Here is an 18,210-nt window from a genome sequence, read left to right on the forward strand (position 1 = left end):
TGGGTTTCTGTGATAGAGAAAGGCAGAGAAGAGATTGTATTCTGTTCTGTTTATTGCTTCTGAGTACTTTCTGGAAAATTATCCTGTGGTGTGTGTTTAGGCACAGTGAAGACTGGAAGGCCACTAGGATGTAATCCTGCCTTCAGGTAATTTACTATCATTCCAGTTTGACTTTCTGTACCCCACTTCCTATAATGAGCACACAACAGAAGCTCTTTGAGTCAGGTGTTTCTAGGGCCAAGATGTTCTTTTAGTGTCCATGTGATGCTGCCTCTTTCTCTCTTCTCTCCCCTCCTACCTCTTTGTTTTCCCTTTCCTTGCCATCCCTCCTCTCCTGTCCCCTCCTTTGCTGTCCTTTAATCTGCCTCATCTCTCCCCTCCCCTTTTCCTCTCAGTCCCCCAAGCCTCCCTATGTAATTCGTATTGGCTCCCCTCCCCCTCCTCTTCTTTTGATTTTTCAAGATAGGGTTTCTCTGTAGCTTTGGAGCCTGTCCTAGAACTTGCTCTGTAGATGAGGCTGGTTTGAGCTAACAAAGATCAACCTTTCTCTGGCTCCCAAGTGCTTGGTAAAAGTATGTGCCTCCAATGCCCCACCTTCTTTTGATGTGGAGAGGATTTAGAAGTAGGGTTTCTTTGTGTAACAGTCCCGGCTGTCCTAGACCTGTATTTTGAGACCATGTTTGCTTTGAACTCAAGTGATCTTCCTGGCTCTGCCTCTGCCTCTCCACCCCAGAGTTCTGGGATGAAAGACATACCTGGGCTCATCACCCACTCATCAAGGAGCTCCCCTAATGGCAATGTCTTTCCCACTAATCCTCGGCTTCCTGGACTGAATGAATGATATTCTCTGAGGATCTATTTATGTTTGATAAACAGAGAATACAGCCACCAAAGCCCAGTTCTTTTAATAGGTGGTTTACTAGAGGACTCAGTGTATAATGAAGCAAGGAGGGATGGTGTAGGTATTAACAGATGTGAGAAAGTCTGATAGTTAAACCCTTGCAGTGCTTGTTGATAGAACCTTGGGGAAGCAGATGGCAGTTTGGCAGTCACAGTTACAGATGAAGTCCTCACAGGCATTGTTTTTGTCTGCAGAAAAGCAAGAAAGGAAGGTGAGTGGAGCCCATGTCTCTATTCCTGACCATTCCTAACCAGAAGAAACTGGTGACCCTCCCTCCATTGCAGATTTAGGGTTGGAAGACAAAGCAAACTTAAGTACATTGGGTTGCCCAAATTACTTGAACATACTAATAATTTAAAAATATTTTTTGTGGTGCTGAGGAGATGTCACAGTTGTTGAAGTGGTTGCCATACAAGCATGAAGACCTCATGTAGGATGTTCAAAACCCATGTAAAAATCAGGGGATAGGGCCGAAGGTTTGGTTCACTGCTAAAAAGCACTGGCTGCTCTTCCAGAGGACCCAGGTTCAATTCCCAGCCCCCACATGGCAGCTTGCAACTGCCTGTAACTCCAGTTCCAGGAGGCTGAAACATTCAGCCCAATATACATAAAATAAAGTTAAATGAATAAATAAAAGCCAGATGTGGGCCGGGCGGTGGTGGCGCACACCTTTAATCCCAGCACTCGGGAGGCAGAGGCAGGCAGATCTCTGTGAGTTCAAGGCCAGGCTGGATCGATAGCTTCCAAAACAATACAGAGAAACCCTGTCTCGAAAAACCAAAAAAAAAGTGAGATGTGGTTTGGATCATCTGTATCTATATTTGGAAGTAGAGAGCACAGATACCCAACACTTGTAAGTCAGTCAGACTAGCCAAATGTGAGTGTCCTATTGAATGAGAGACCTAGCCTCTAAAGATACAGTAGAGAGTGACTGAAGGTTACATGGGATGACAACTCATTCTTATACATAAAAATAAATATGTATATTTAATACTAAAACTAGGAAAACTATAAATATCATAAAATTATATGATTTAAGACAACCCTCCTGCCTCTACTTCCCAAGTGCTAGGATTGCAGGTGTGCACCACCATACTCAATGTATAGGTTCTGGAGGTAGAAAACAGAGTTCTGTGCATTCTAGACAAGCTCTGTAGCGACTGAGCTATATTTGCAGTCCTCTGAACCCTCACCTGTAAAATGGGAATGATAAATCTTGTTCTGCACAGGTGTTTAGTCCAGTATTTGGCTTATAGACAATGATGCAGCTTTCATTTGTTTAGTAAACATGGAATCAGTGTGACATAGCAGCCAATAGGAGAGGCTTTGGGCAGGCAAGATGGCTCAGGGAATAAAGGCACTTTCTGACACGTTTGTACCCAAGTTCCATTCCCAGGACTCATATGGTGGAAGGAGAGAACAGACTCCTGCAGTTTCTCCTCAGACCTCCACACCTGTGTCTTCCCACAGGCATGCCTCCCCCAGAATTACATAAAATCTTTCAATGTTTTTAAACAGAGGCTTTGTAATGATGTAGATCTTTGTTCCAGAATCAAATTCCATCACTCCTAACGTGGTTCACCTTGTGCAAGTGGCCAGGCCTTCCTCATCTTCCTTCCTCATCAGAAATCTTGTTGTGTTTATTCTTTATTCTTTGAAGGCCCACCACCCATCTCCACAATAAGTACATGGATTCTCATTATTACTCTTGAAATCCTAGCTTATCTTGGCTTGTTTACAGCCAGTTTTGTTTAACTTTAATTATCCTGTCTATCTTTTGCCTTCGGGTTTTTTCCTTTCTCTGTGTCTGTATACCTTTTCTTTCCTTCTTACTCTGTGGCTGGGCCCCTGGAGTCCTCCTTCTTTTGCTCCTCTATTTCCCTTCCCAGATTTCTCCTCCTATTTATTCTCTCTGCCTGCCAGCCCCACCTGTCCTTTCTCCTGCCTCACTATTGACTACTTAGCTTTTAAGTAGACCAGTCAGCCAAAGCAGCACAGTTTTACAGAGCTAAATATGTGCAACGTAGAAGAATGGAAGACATCTTTGCATCATTAAACATACATTCTAAGGCATAAACAAGTGTAACACATCTTAAAATAATATTCTACAACTTTTCCCCCCTTTGTCTAAATAAAAATGGAAGGTTTTAACTTTAAAATGTAAAACTATATACAGGCCCCAATGTCAAATTTATTCAGTCATTCCCTGTCATCATGGGGGAAATTCCTCCCCAGAGTAATTAAAGGACCTAAGTCTCTGTACAACAAAGAGTATGAAGTCATCCACTCTTAGACTTGTCACTTCTATTACAGCCTACACCACCCCTGCCTGCCTGGTTGTATTCATCACACACTATGCTCTCTAATAAAGCATCTATTGAAAGAACTGGGCTTTGGTCACTGCATTCTCTGTCCACAGAACACAACTAGATCCTTAGAGAACATCATTCACTCCAACCCCGGAAGATGAAGATTAATGGGAAATACATTGCCATTGGGGGAGCACTTGAAAAGTAAGTGTTGAGTCCAGCCGTGCCTTTCATGTCACCACTCAGGCATGCAGAGACAACAGAAGAAGGCACATTTCTTGAGTACAAGGCCAACCTGGTCTAAAAAGTGAGTCCCAACCAGCCAGGACGATTACAAAAGGAAACCCGGTCTCAAAAAACAAGCTCAACTAAAGAAGAAGAACTCAGCCTGAGATACATAGAGTCATAGGGACAGACAGAACCAGAGGGGGAGGGGAGATAAGAGGCAGGGATGGAGACAGAAAAGTTGGGAAGAGATGGTGAGGGAAGGAAACACAAGACAGAGAGGTAACAGGAGAGAGAAGAGACAAAGAAATAGTGTCACATGGGCACCAAAGGAACATCTTGGTCCTAGAAATACTGGGCTCAGATCGCATTTACTGTGTGCTCATTATAGGAAATGAGATACAGGAAACCAAACAGGAGTGACAAAAAAAATGACTTGAAAGCAGGATTACATCCAGGTGGCTTTCCAGTCTTCAATGTGTCTATACACACACCACAGGATAATTTCCCAGAAAGTACTCAGAAGCAATAAACAGAACAGAACACAATCTCTTCTCTGCCTTTCTCTATCACAGGAACCCACAGGTGAAGTCAGGTTAATCCCTGGTTCTCTGGTCAACCAGATTTAGGAAGAAGGTGTCTCATAGTCTTGTTTAAAGCTACGTGGGTCTCAGTCTCTTTTCCTTTAGTGAACAGCTGCCCAGTCCTCCACCTTTCCACCCACACCCCGTGCCCACTCCTGTCCCAAAGCTCTAGTCTTGTCCCTCTCTAGGTCTTGTGAGCCACAGGTGGACCTAGAGGCCCAATGCACAGGCCCAGTGACTGGCAGTAGCTGGTTGTGGCTGTCCAGAGTCCTGATGGAAGGGTAGAGGGAGCTTGAACATGGAGACAACCAACTCAACTCATCCCCTACATGGTCTTTATCCAGGGAAGAGGGTAGAATTGGGGGAAGGAGGTGTTGGGTGCTAAGGGGGAGGGTACATGAGAGTTTGTTAACTTAGAGGCAAGAGGGCATTGGGCCAGCAGACATTGTTTGATGGGAGTCGTCATTCTGTAAATATGTTTCTCTTATTGGTTAATGAATAAAGTTCTGCTCAGTCAATGAAGCAGAATGATAGGTGGGACTAGGAGACAAGGAGGATTCTGGGAAGTGTAGAGAGCATACGAGTTGCCATGTGGTCCTGGGATGAGATGAGGTGAGTGAGGTATTCTCAGGTAAGAGAAGACCATGTAGGAATACTTAGATTAATAGAAATGGGTTAATAATTAAGACACAGCCAGCCAATAAGAAGCCCTAGTCAATGGTGTGCAATGTGGTCTTCTGCACATGATGTGGCTATCACGCTCATGAACTCACAGTAACTGTAGTTACCTGCAAAACAGTAGCACAAACTAACATAACCAAAACCCTGTCAGAGGAGAGTAGAAGACCTCCAGGGGCCACCCCTTACTGAGAAGTGATTGGCAGTTGATAGCTGCTGAGGAAGGGACAATCACTCCGTTTTGAGGAAGTGACCACTGTAGGCGTCCCATGCTCCTGTGGATGGCCCTGCAGCCCAGGATCATATTTGCAGTGCTAACTAGACTATTAATAAAAACAAAAACATCAATCTGATAGTGAAATGGGTTGGAGGTAGGACATGGGAGAAGGCTGAGGAGAGAAATTGTGGATACATATGATAATATTTTATTATATTCATGTGTGAAATTCTCAAAAATAACAAAACATTAAAAATGAAAATGATATACTGTTAAAAAAAAGAAGCCCTAGTCATCAGCTAACAGTATTCTAATTAATGTACGTGTTCATTTGAGGCAATGCAGATGCCATACCAGGCTGGTGGGAAAGAATGCTCATAACAGTTATTTGGAACCCCATGTGGTTTCTTAGAATTGAACTCCAGTTCTCAGCAATAGCAGAAAGTGTTCTTAAGTGCTGATCCATCTCTCCAGCCCCTGTAGTGGTTGATTGTCAGCTTCACACACTGGGGAGGGGGAGCCTCAGCTGAAGGATTGCCTGCAGCGACAGCTTCTGAGCATTTTCTTTGTTTCTTTCTTTCTTTCTTATTTTATTCTTTTTGGTTTTTGGTGACAGAGTGTCTTTGTGTTCTCTGGTGTCCAAGAAGTCACTAGTAGACCAGGTTTGTAGTTGTTGTTGGGTTTTTTGTCTTTTACTCTGGATATTTGGTCTTTGCGTCCCAACACTAAGCTCCTAAATAAATGAAATGGAGTGTTATTCTTTCATTTTCATGCCTAGACTTAGCTTTGTTTATTTCTAGCCAGCCTTGGTTAAGTTATCTCATCCACCTTTCACCTCAGGGCTTTCATCTTTCTCTGTTCTGTATATCTGTCTTTACTTCTTACTCCATGCTGCTGTGTAGCTGGGTAGCTGTGTTCTAGTGTCCTCTCATTTTCTCAATACCCCCATCTATCCTTTATCCTACCTTGTTATTGGCCATTCAGCTCTTTATTAGACTAATCAGGTGTTTTAGACAGGCACAGAAACACAGCTTCACGGAGTTAAACAAATAGCACATAAAATAATGCAACACATCTTTGTATCTGTAAGCAAATGTTCCACAGCATAAACAAATGTAACACATCTTAAAATAATATTCCACATTTCTCCCTTTTATCTATATAAAAATGAAAGGTTTTAACTTTAACATACTAAAACTACATACAACAAAAACAATTATTACATAAGAATTACATTTACAATATTCAGACCATTTATATTTAGTAAATTCGGGGAAAATACTCAATTATCTTAGTGACTCCAAATTTTATACATCGTTTACTTTCTAACACAATTAAAGAAAACTGCAACTATAACTATCTAGTCTTGAACTCCAGTCAAGACCCTAGAAGGATATAATATTACCACAGTTAACAGGAAGTACATTGTAAACAAGTTTCACAACTCTTGAAATGACAGAGACAGCTGACTGTCAGGACAGCCACCCAAAGTTCTCTGCAATGTTGGGACATCCGTCTTCAGCCTATAGGCCTAGAGTATCTGACAGAATTTTCAGTGAAGCGGGAAAATTGAAGGACTGTCATTCCTTGTTTTGGCAAAGTCCAGCAGTCACTTTATCTGTGTATTCTGCATCTGCATTTTATACAACATACTGTCAAGTAGTCCAGGCAAGGGCAGTTTCTTGCAGATTGTCATTTTTTACTATGTCGATCCTACCTATCTGAGAGCATGAGAGATCTTTCCATTTGCTGTTATCTTCTTTAATTTCTTCCTAAAACTTAAAGTTCTTGCCGTAAAGGTCTTTCACTTGTTTGGTTAGAGTTACTCCAAGATATTTTGTGTTGTTTGTGTCTATGCTGAAGGGTGATATTTCTCTGATTTCTTTCTCAGTCTGTGTGTGTGTGTGTGTGTGTGTGTGTGTGTGTGTGTGTGTGTGTAAGGGCTACCGATTTTTATGAGTTAATCTTGTATCCTGCCACTTTACTAAAGGAGTTTAACAGCTATATGAGTTCCCTGGTAGAATTTTTCGGGTCACTTATGTAAACTATCATGTCATCTGCAAATAGTGAAAGTTTGACTTCTAACTTTTCAATTTGTATCCCCTTGATTTCCATTTGTTGTTTTATTGCTCTAGATACAACTTCAAGTATGATATTGAATAGACATGGGGAGAGAGTAGACAGCCTTGTCTTGTTCCTGATTTTAGAGGTCTTGCATTGAGTTTCTCTCCATTTAGTTTTATATTGGCTGTTGACTTGCTGTATATTTCCTTTATAGTGTTAAGGTATGTTCCTTGTATCCCTGATCTCTCCAAGACCTTTATCATCAAGGGATGTTGAGTTTCACTGAAAGCTTTTTCTGAATCTAACAAGATGATCATGTGGGTTTATTTTTGCAGTTTGTTTATATGGTGGATTACATTGATGGATTTTCATATGTTGAACCATACCTGCATGTCTGGTATGAAGCCTATTTGATCATGGTGGATGATTTTTCTGAATATGTTCTTGGATTCAGTTTGCCAGAAGTTTTTTAAATTGCTTTTATCCTTCTTTATGGATTAATTTAAAATAATGAAAACAATGCTTTATTACATTTAAATATTTAAAAATCCCTTCTTTGAAGTACTTCTATATCCTTCCCACTACATATTTGCCATTTAATTTTTTGTCATCACATTTTAGGAATTAATTTTCTTTTTTAAATTAATTTATTTAAATTAAAAACCATCTTATTTTACATACCAATCCCAGTTCCTACTTCCTCCCATTCTCCCATTGCCTCTATCCCACTACATCCCTCATCCACTCCTCCAGGAGGGTGAGGCCTCCCATGGGGAGGAATCATAAAAGTCTGTCACATCATTTGTTGCAGGACCTAGGACTCCCTCCCCTTGTATCTGGTCTAAGAGAGAATTCCTACATAGGGAATGAGCTCCCAAAGCCCATTTGTGACTAGGAATAAATACTGGCTCCACTGCCAGAGGCCCCATAGACTGTCCAAGCCTCCCCATTGACACCTACATTCAGGAGGCCTGGTTTGATCTTCTGCTGGTTGCCCAGCTGTCAGTCTGGGATCTGTGAACTTCTACTTGCTCAGATCAGTGTTTCACCGGCATTTTCTTGGCCTCTTCAACACCAGAGAAGCTAGAAAACAAAGAGGACATTAAGAGAGACATACATGGACCCCCCTGAGAAGGGGAAGAGGTCAAAAATCTTCTGTAAATTGGTAGCAGGGGGAAGAAAGAAGTAGGAGAAAGAGGAGGGGAGAAGGGGAAGGGGAGGAAAGCATGAGGGATCAGGAAGGGCGAGTTAGGGGGAGAAAAGAGAAGGAGAGCAACGAAAGAGATACCTAGATAGAGGGAGCTGTTACAGGCTAATGAGAAACCTAGCACTAGGGAAATTCCCAGGAATCCACAAGGATGACTCCAACTAACAATCTAAGCAATAGTGGAGAGGCTTCCTTAAATGCCCTTCCCTTATAATGAGATCGATGACTGCCTTAAATTCCATCATAGTGCCTTCATCCAGTAGCTGAAGGAAGGCGAGTTTCTTAGTCAGGTCTTTGTGTAGTTTGGGTATCAAGGTAATTATAACATCATAAAAAGATTGGCAATGACTCTTTTGTTTCTATTGAGGATTACCGTTACTAATTTTTCTTTGAATTTCTGGTAGAATTCAGCACTGAAACCATCTGGCCCTGGGCTTTTTTTGGTTGGTAGACTTTTGATGACTACTTCTATTTCCTTTGGTGTTACAGGTCTATTTAAATTGTGTATCTATTCTTGATTTAATTTTAGTGTGTGGTACCTATCCAGAAAATGTCCATTTCCCTTAACTTTTCCAATTTTGTGGAATATGGGTTTTCAAACCATGACCTGATGATTGTCTGGATTTCCTCAGTGTCTGTTATTATGTCCCCTTTTTCACTTCTTATTTTGTTAATTTTCATATTCTCTCTGCCTTTTGGTTTGATAAGGAAATATAACGTACACTTGATAAGGATATAGCTGACTATTTATTGTAGGAAAGTACTTACAAGAGAAACTAGCAACACAGGCTAGTCTCAGCAGCTTTCTAAGACTAGACTGGAACCCTGAAAATAGAGAGAGCAACTCTCTCCTTATTCTTTTATCCACACCCCATATGCACCTGTAGCCATTCTCAAGATGGGCATGGTTAGTGGTATGGGTACCAGGATCTCTCCCCACAACTTCCCTTTAGGTCTAGAGAAAAGATTTAAACTTGAAACAAAACTAAATTGTGTCAATATACAAAATGCCTCAAACATATATAAAGCATATATACATAGAGGATGATAAGGATAGTTATGTATCAACATCATGAATAGAAATAAGACTTTACACAGTATGACAAATTGCAATAAACAAATTATAAATCACCAGAAGCTACAATAATCTACCTATATCCCATCATAAACATATCTATTCCATCTGAACCCTAAACTTATCAGAGAGATGCTCAAGTCTGAACACCTCCTTCCAATCCCAACCTTAAACAAATGAAAATTAACTCTAAACAGGTGTAAATTATCCTCTAATGTCAATAGTAGGGAAAGGGGGCCGGGCGGTGGTGGCGCACGCCCTTAATCCCAGCACTCGGGAGACAGAGGTAGGCAGATCTCTGTGAGTTCGAGACCAGCCTGGTCTACCGAGCAAGTTCCAGGACTGGCTCCAAAACAATACAGAGAAACCTTGTCTTGAAAAAAACAAAAAAATAGTAGGGAAAGGGGTGTAGTATTCTCAGAATTACTTCCTATTGAAATGAGACAATGATAAACTCATGAATCCTGTAGGAAGAAAATATTAGATTAGTGAACATCTTGAATGGACTATCTACAACAGTTGTACCCAGTCTCTGTTTGGTGGGAGAGGCTTGATTGAAGTTCTTAATTGAAGCTCTTGTCTGAGGCTCTGGCCAGAGTGTAATAGGAAGGTGCACCATCTCAGTTAGGTAATCTGGAGTTGTCTAGAGCAATATAGTCCCAAACCAGTTTCACGGTCGACATGTGCTTCTAGTATTCTCTTTTCTACCTATTCTAATTCTTTTCAGCTTCAGATGATAATATTCATGGACTATTTAAGTCCTTGTCCGCCTTTAAGGCCATTTTTAGATGTTTTAAATCATGTCCTTCTACTCCAATAATTGTCTGTAGTTGAGAAATCTCTCCTAGTAGGTTTTGAAGATCATTAAGAATCTGGTAATGATTTCTCCTAATCTGTACTTTTTGTGGTCTAATTTTTGGTAGGTCTATTTTATAACCCAAATAATAGAATCTCCTCTTGGTATTTTTTCACGAGCAATCTGTAATCCCCAGAGAGGTAAAAGTTCCTCTATTACCTCAAACATCCTTTCAAACATTCCTTCCTTCGAATCAGCCAACTATATATTTCCATATAATGGTAAATTATGGATTGTGGAAATTGTTTGTGAATTATTTCCAAAGATTTTTACACAAAATATTGGCATAGGGTAGGACTATTTAACAATTCCTGGGGCAAAAGTTCCTAATGGTATCTTCTAACTGGCTGAGAATTGTTATAGGTAGGCACCGTGAAGGCAAATTTTTCCCTATCTTTTTCTTGTAAAGGAATAGTGAAGAAGCAATCTTTTATATCACTGACTATAATTGGCCATCCTTTAGGTATCAGAGAAGACAATGAGAGCCCATAGGTTGAATTACTTTATTTATGGCTCTCAGGTCTGAAAACATTCTCCATTTACCAGATTTCTTTTTTATAACAAATATAGGGGAGTTCCACCGATTGGGAGATTCTTCAATATGTCCAGCATTTAACTGTTCCTGAACTTTTCTAAAGCCTCTAGCTTCTCAGAGGTCATAGACCATTGCCCTACATAGACAGGTTCATGTTAGCCATTTTAAGGGTAGGGTTTTTGGTTCCTCTGTAGGCTTGGCACTCGTATTTTGTTTATGTACAGCCTGGATGGTTGGCATCTGTTTTCTGTAGTGCCTTACAATATTTTTTACCACCAAAAGCTTGTTTATTATTCATATCTGATACAGGAGGAATGTTAATCTGTGTGTTCCATTGCTGTAATAGATCATGACCCTAGAGATTTATAACAATATCTGCCACATATGGCCTCAGTCTTTCTCTTTGTCCTTTTGGCTCTATACACTCAAACCATTCCATGCTATGTTTCACTTGAGACAGGGTTCCAATCCCTAAGAATCGAATGTTCATCTTTTGAAGGGGCCATTTTGGAGACCAAGATTCTTGTGTTATGATGGTTACATCAGCACCAGTGTCCCAAAGGTCGACAATCACCTAGTTATTCACCTTAAATTCTAGTTTAGGTCTCTAATCCTGTATAGAAGTTTATCAAAATATAAGTTATTTTTCCTCCAGTTACATTTGATTCATCCTCAGTAGTTAATCTATCATCCAGAGTGGTATTATTCTTTGCAATAGGAAGGGGATCTCCAAATCGTTCTGGGAAAGATTGTCCTCCACAGTAACTGGGAATGACTGCACCACTTTTGACATGGATGCCTTCGAGAGGCCCTCCAAAGAGTTTACCAATTATAAAGGGTTACTTTGTCTGTCTCTGGTCGACCCACATTCATTTGTCCAGTTGGCCTTTGCCACATCTTCTATATAATCCAGAAGTCTGAGGCCTTCTGTTTGAGTCATTCCTAGGAGGTGCACTATTTCTAGGAATGCTTTGCCTACAATTTCTTCTTAGATGTCCTGTGCTACCAGTTAAAACATCTCATATTTCGATGTCTTTTTAAACCTCTGGAGATTGCTTCTCCCACATAAGCTTCTGTATCACCACAGTTAAGGCATCTGGCATCTTGGTGTCTCTTCAAATCTTTCGAGATGGCTTCTCCTACCCGAGTTTCTGTGTCATGATCCTTATACTCAAGGTTAGCTGTATACAGAAACCATTTCTCCAATGGCGTTCATCTGATCTTTAATGGCCAAAGTACCTGTTTGCATTGTGGATTCACATTCTCATGAGCTAGAGATTCTATGAGTATTCTCCTAGATTCTGAATCAATTACCTGTGATTCTGCTGCTCTGGACAATCTTTGTAAGAATTCAGTGAACTGTTCTCTTGGTCTCTGTACCACTTTGGTATAGGGTTCTATTCTGTCTCCTGGTTCATGAACCTTATCCCAAGCATTAAAGGCTGCTGTATGGCATAGATACAAGATGTGTTTATCTTATGCAGCCTGAGTCTGTGAGTCAACATAAAGACCCTCACCAAGAATCTTATCTTGGGGAGCTTCATAATCTTTCTTTAAGCCTTAAAGCTCAAGGGCTTTTTCTTCTTCCCTCCGTAAAGCCCTCCATTGTATTTGAGACAAATTTGCAAGCACCGCCAATATTAGATGGCTCCAATCCTTAGGGGTCACCCTATTTGTGCTTGCCCATGAGTTCAGTAACTCTCTAACATAGGGTGAATGTATACCATAAGAAACAACAGCCTCCTTGATTCCCTTTAAATCCTTTAGCTGTATTGGCTCCCGCTGATATGCGATGAAGACATTTGGGTTTTTCCTTGCTGGTTTTCCAGTCATAGATACTGGTAAAACCATAGGAGAGGGCATAACAACCTTAGGAAGGTCTTCCCAGCGTCTGAGAGGTGTAGGTAAACCTCCTTCATGACCTGTTGCTTGTATCTCTGATTCTGATGTATCAGATTGAAGGTCTTCTAAGGCCTGTAATCTACTCACCATTGTTTCTCTGAGTGTGTGAACATCTTAGGTCAAGTAAATTTATAAGGACTTCATAAAATCGGTCACTTTTTCAGATTCACCATTTATACACAATTCCAAGCATTTAATATTCTCATCCTTAGAAATTATCCGAATGACATGTAAACTGCCTTACAGACACAATGTTCTCTCTGCTAGCTTGTCATTATTCTCAAACATGGAACAAATCCTTTCTGTCAGTATTTCAATCTTGTGTTCCAGTCTTTGTATTTCATTAGTGAAATCATGAGACACAGAACAGGTTTCTTGATTAAGTATTTCAACATGATGTTCCAATTTTCCTATTCTGTCTGTTAAGTCAGTAGATACGGTACACATGTTTCCTGAAAGTAATTCGATGTTATGTTATGTAGATATGGAGCACATTTTTCCTGAAAGTAATTCAATGTTATGTTCTATAGTTTACGTCATGTTTGTCAGGTCTTGGTTAGCATTTTGAATATTCTGAATCTATCTCTCTAATGTATCAATAGTTTGCACAAATCTCTCTAATGTATCAATAGTTTGCACAAATTCCTTGTCCTTTTCTCTATTATAAAGCCCTCTCTTCCAAGATATTATATGGATTATGAAGTTAATCATTAGCATTAGATATAAAAATATTTGGGGCAGGTTATAATCCTCTTCCAGGATGTCATTCATACAAGAAGCAAAAAGATCCCTATCGTTCTGCATCCTAAGATTATCTGCCATTGGTATAGAGTAGCTTAAACTACAGGAATGCAATGCTTACCTTCAGCGATTTTCTAGTCTCAGGCTGAGGTGTGGATTTTTACTTGCAGTAACTATGTTTAGCCGGCAGGTGGCGCAGGTGCACCGCCAAACACCGTTCCATCACAGATGATCAATCATTCTATCCCAAGTAGAATCTGAAAAAGTCTGAATAGCTTTTACAGAAATTTAGTCAGCAGGATTTTGTTTAAAGGGAGGGAAAAGAACCCCGCACAAATCGTGGGGACCTGCGAGGAGGAAAGAGCTGCAGCTGTGGGTGGTACTGGGAACAAGGAATGGCGGGAAAACAAGGTAGAGCAGGGCTGACCCACGCCAGAACAGGAGAACCTGACTGAGTTGGGAAAACCACCCCCAGCAACTCAGGAGGGACTCCAGGAGCATTGGGAAAGGCAATGCAGGAGCCGGCAGTTACTCAGCCGTGAGTCGGAAGCGGGGAGTCGGACACGCTAGAGGGGAGCAGGGACTCAGCGCCTCTAGGGCGTGGCGTTGGAGCCGTCAATGACTGCAGCAGTGAGTGCTTATCTCACCAGGCTCAATTGTGTGGGGCTGGGTGAACTTATTTCCCCAAGTCCCGTGGATGTCCCACTTCTAACACACCAGATATAGAGGAAGATTAGCATACATGGGATAGGGATGTGGTATGTTATTTTTATTAGGGAGAAATCACTTACATGAAAACCGAAGGTCAGTGCTCTGATGGTCTCTGCTGCTCTGCGAGACCCGACCAGAACGCCAAGAGAGGGCCAGTTTTCTCCTCAGCACTTTATTCCACGCCTATATGCACCTGTAGCCACGCCCAAAATAGGCGTGGTCAGTGGCACAGGTGCCTAGGTCTCTACCGACAATTATCATTACTTTATATGACCTTACTATGTTGCTCTGGATGTCCTTCAAGTCAAATTATAGCCCAGAGTTGAAACCTTCCTGCCTCAACCCCCCAAATGTTCAGATTACACACATGCATCTCTTGTGTCTCCATTTTTTCCCCCGGTTTTACAAAAAAAGTGTTTTTTCTCAAAGCTATGTCTTCTTAGAACTCACTCTATAGACCAGGCTGACTTTCAACTCAGACATCTGCCTGTTCTGCTTCCAGAGTGCTGTGTGATCCATTGTACCTGGCTTCTCCTTCACTTTATAGCAACCAGGTATATATAACATGGCAGACTGAATCTTGGCTTATTTACCTACTCCTCAGCTGATGAACAGTTTGTTATGTCAAATAGATATTACCCATGATGATCTGACCATTAGCCTTGTACATGAGCCTTGTATGACCATACAACAGATTCTTTCTAATTCTCCCAGTGTAAAACAATAAGCATGTGTTGACTGCTTCTCTGGCTCAAGGTCTCAGATAGAACTGTGATGAGTCCTGCTGCTGACTAAGGCTAGGGTTTCACCTAGGCTTGAGTGGGAGTGGAGCAGCTTTCTCACTCAAGAGACAGTTGGGTTGTTGGGTAATTGAACTAAGAGGTCAGTCTATCCCTGGATGCTGACTGGAGAGTGTTCTCAGAACCCCACTACAGGGACAAAGGGCAGCTCACAGTGTGGCAGCTGTCTGTCCTGACAGTGAGAAATGAGAAGGTAAGCAAGGAAAAAAACAGTGTCTATAGAACTTAATCTCAGACAGACATCCAAGTACCACAGAATAATGCTCATTTACAGGCCTACCTCGTGGAAGGCCGAGACTTGAGAGTTGTTACAAATTATGAGGCTACCCTGGGTTACAGGACAACTTGCTGTCTCAAATAGGTAAATACCTTCCTGCTAAGGCCTAGTACCTTGGGTTTGGTCTCCAAAACCTACAAAGTGGAAGCAAAACAAATTACCTAAAAACTCTCTAAAGAGTGTTGCATGACATTTATGAGTGCTAACAAGTATGTGCTTTCAACCTGTGTTTGGGCAAGCAAGCTCTATCTATCTATCTATCTATCTATCTATATCTCTTTCTCTCTCTGTTCTTCCCATGCAGCAGCTGCTAGCAGGCATTTGACCCCTGGGAAACCCAAATGGGATTGATGGAATGTGTTGTGCATTCTTGCAGCAGGTGCTACAGCCTTCAGCCTGTGTGGCAATTTGACAATGCTTAAAGCACACCTTCCCTTTCATTCAAACTTTCTCAGACTTCAACTACTATGGCTTCTATTTTGGCTACATCATCTGGACCAGCCGACTGGAAATCTTAGACTGGTGAGTGATCCATCTGGTGAGAGATGGGAGTGTCTGGGTTGAGGAGGGGACAGGACACCAGCAGAGCATCTCATGTGACATTAGTAGGAGACAGGCACAGTCACCAAACACCATGCTTTGCCTAGTTCATTTATTATTCATTTTTGTTTGTTTCTGTTTCCAGACAGGGGCTCTCTGTGTAGCCCTATTTTTCCTGGAACTCTCTCTAGAGACCTTGTTGGCCTTAAACCCAGATATCTTCCAGCCTCTGCCTTCTGAGTGCTGAGATTAAAATTGTACATCACCACCCAGCATTATTTTCCCCACTTGTCCTGTAAAGACATTGATCAGAGAGGACCCTGTATCTAGTGGTCCAGGAAAGCAGAATATGTGAGATGTGAATAGTGGACCATGCTGTCCCCAGGCACCAGACTAGGGCACGGCCAACCATCACAGCCACCAACAAAATGTCAGCTTTAGCTTTGAAAAGTCATTGAGTACAAGTTTTCAAAGTATGACCTGGTGATTCTCTGGATTTCCTCAGTGTCCATTGTTATGTCTCCCTTTTTCATTTTTTATTTTGTTGATTAGCATGCTATCCCTCTGCCTTTTGGTTAGTTTGGATAAAGGTTTCTCTGTCTTGTTGATTTTGTTGAAGAAACGACTCTTTGCTTCATTGATTCTTTGTGTTGTTTTCTGTTTCTACTTTATTGATTTCAGCCATCAATTTGATTATTTCCTGGCATCTACTCCTCCAGGTTGAGTGTGCTTCTTTTTGTTCTAGAGCTTTCAGCTGTGCTTATACTTCTCTAGTGTGACTAATCTCCAGTTTCTTCATGTGGGCACTTAGTACTATGAACTTTCCTCTTAGCACTGCTCTCAAAGAGTCCCATAAGTTTGAGTATATTCTGCCTTCATTTTCATTGAATTTTAGGAAGTCTTTAATTTCTTTCTTCATTTCTTCCTTGACCCAGTAGTGGTTCAGTTAAGCATTGTTCAATTTCCATGAGTTTGTGAGCTTTCTGCAATTATTGTTGAATTCTACCTTTAGGCCATGGTGGTCTGATAAGATACAGGGGGTTATTCCCATTTCTTTTCTAATCTGTTGAGGTTTGCTTTGTTGCCAAGTATGTGGTCAATATTAGAGACGGTTCCATGAGGTGCTGAGAAGAAGGTATATTCTTTTGTGTTTAAATGGAATATTCTATAGATGTCTGTTAAACCCAAATGAGTCATAGCTTCTGTTAGTTCCTTTATTTCTTTGTTAAGTTTCTTTCTGGTAGTACTGTCCAGTGGTGAGGGTAGGGTGTTGAAGTCTCCCACTGTAAGTGTGTAGGGTTTTATGTGTGATTTGAATTTTAATAATGTTTCTTTTATGAATGTGGGTACCTTTGTATTTGGGGCATAGATGTTCAGAATTGAGACTTAATCTTGATGGATTTTTCCTGTGATGAGAATGAAATGACCTTCTTCATCCCTTTTGAATAATTTTAGTTAGAAGTCTAAATGTGTTAGATATTAGGATAGCTATACCAGTTTGTTTCTTAGGGCCATTTGATTCGAAAATCTTTTCCCAATCCTTTACTCTGAGGTAATATCTTTGAAGTTGAGCTGTGTTTCTTGTATCCAACAGAAAGATGGATTCTGTCTTCGTATCCATTCTGTTATACTATGTCTTTTTATAGGTGAATTAAGACCATTGATATTAAGGGATATTAATGACCCTTGATTGTTGATTCTTGTTAGTTTTGGATTTGGTGGTGGTGGTGGTACTGTATGTGTGTTTCCCTGGTTTTGGCTTTTGGTAATGTAGGATTGTCTGTTGTCTATGTTTTTGTGAGTATAGCTAACTTCCTTGGGTTGGAGTTTTCCTTCCAGTACTTTCTATAGGGATGGATTTGTGGATATGTATTGTTTAAATCTGGTTTCGTCATGGAATATCTTGTTTTCTCCATCTATAGTGATTGAAAATTTTGCTGGATATACTAGCCACATTATTTGGGGAAGAACCTAGGTCCTCTCCAGGGTATCTAGGCTGAGAGAGTATCCCTCCATAGAGAATGGGCAGACTTTGTATGTGACATACTTTGATGATCCCCCATGGATAGGGGTAGGATGGGGGATGGGGGCATGGGAGAATGGGAGGGAGAGGAAATTGGGATTGGTATGTAAAATAAGATTGTTTTTAATTTTTAAAACTAATTTTAAGTTATTTAAAGAAGTCATTGAAACTTCAGAATATATAATTTCAGTATATTCATGCAACTTTGTTAAAACAAAACTTTTTTCAGACAGGGTCTCACTTACCTATCTCTGGCTGATCTCAAACTCAGAAATATAACTGCCTCTGCCTTCCAAGTACTGGGAATAAGGGAAGACAGCACTACACTCCACAGAAGTTGCTCTCAATAAATATAGGCTTAATAGATACCAGAGATTCTCAGGCTTCAGGACAATGTCTTCTGGAACATTGTGTTTAGATCATTCAGACATGTTTTGAGAATGAGTGCAAGTGAGAACTGACCCCCTGTGTGTCCATGCTCCTCCCTCAGCTGTTCCTTCCTCTCTCCAGGTGCTGCCGGACTCAGGAGCACTGCTATGGTCAGGTCATGGAGCTGGAAAGATGC

The 18,210-nt window shown here is 40.9% G+C and overlaps 1 protein-coding gene and 1 long non-coding RNA gene across 3 annotated transcripts in view; one reads left to right on the forward strand and one right to left on the reverse strand.

Moving 5' to 3' along the window:
- The window catches only part of LOC121134044 (phospholipase A2-like), a 56,127-nt gene that overhangs the window by 14,278 nt on the left and 23,639 nt on the right, over window positions 1-18,210 (forward strand). The window lies entirely within an intron of this gene.
- On the reverse strand, window positions 5,144-14,181 carry LOC121134045. Of its 2 annotated transcripts, none has more exons than XR_005871056.1 (4): window positions 14,086-14,181; window positions 13,416-13,569; window positions 7,939-8,061; window positions 5,144-5,647 (listed from the first exon to the last, which is right to left on the reverse strand). It is a non-coding gene; the product is annotated as an uncharacterized LOC121134045 (long non-coding RNA). The 2 variants fall into 2 exon arrangements; XR_005871055.1 differs by having other exon boundaries at window positions 13,416-13,551; window positions 14,086-14,155.

The sequence above is a fragment of the Mesocricetus auratus genome, unplaced genomic scaffold (assembly GCF_017639785.1).
Source record: "Mesocricetus auratus isolate SY011 unplaced genomic scaffold, BCM_Maur_2.0 Super-Scaffold_100025, whole genome shotgun sequence".
Classification (NCBI taxonomy): domain Eukaryota; kingdom Metazoa; phylum Chordata; class Mammalia; order Rodentia; family Cricetidae; genus Mesocricetus; species Mesocricetus auratus.